The sequence below is a fragment of the Gregarina niphandrodes genome (genome assembly GCF_000223845.1).
Source record: "Gregarina niphandrodes unplaced genomic scaffold scaffold00231, whole genome shotgun sequence".
NCBI classification, from domain to species: domain Eukaryota; phylum Apicomplexa; class Conoidasida; order Eugregarinorida; family Gregarinidae; genus Gregarina; species Gregarina niphandrodes.
Window position 1 is genome coordinate 1822 of NW_011645991.1, and position 693 is coordinate 2514.

Here is a 693-nt window from a genome sequence, read left to right on the forward strand (position 1 = left end):
CAGTATCTCCGCAAACTACGGAGCAAAACTCACATTGCGGGCTGCAGTTACAGGCCGGTGGATTCGAACCCATCTCCGAAACAATGGGTGAAAGCGCCGATACGGCCTTTCCCGGACTCGATCCGCCTTGAGCGTCCAGCTCAAATGGTAGAGCGCCCGCTTAGCATGCGAGAGGTCGTCCTATGTAGTGGCGTCATTGGTTGCCGTCTGCTCTTTGATCTGACCGATGGGGGCTACACTTTGACAGAAATATCAGTCCCGTGGGACGGAATCGAACCGCCGACTACCTGATATCTGTCTACAGTCAGACGCTCCACTAACTGAGCTACCCGGGGCAATACCGTCCTTCGACCCCATTGCACACGTTGTGGAGCAGTGTCGGAAATTGAGCACGCACTCTCGCGAAGTCGTGAACGGTTTGAATCCAGGGACCGATGCGCGGTTGGGAGCTTCTTGTTGATTTAGGGAGTTTCACAAACAGTAACACGTCTGTTGTGCCAGCAGACCCGAACCAGCTCAGGTATTCTCGCGCATCACAGTTGAGTCTGGTCTTTCTGTTGCGGGCACGGAATTCCAACCCGATGAGAGCCGTATATCCCAGCCACCTGCACTCAGTAAACAAACTCGGCCATTCTGTGGATGGGTGGGAATGGCGTGGACCTCTTTACTTGGTGCCAGATCGACGATATCGCC

The 693-nt window shown here is 54.5% G+C and overlaps 1 non-coding gene across 1 annotated transcript; it reads right to left on the bottom strand.

Moving 5' to 3' along the window:
• Positions 1-256: 256 nt before the first annotated feature.
• Positions 257-335, bottom strand: GNI_227900. The gene has a single exon. It is a non-coding gene; the product is annotated as a tRNA-Tyr (tRNA).
• Positions 336-693: the final 358 nt, after the last annotated feature.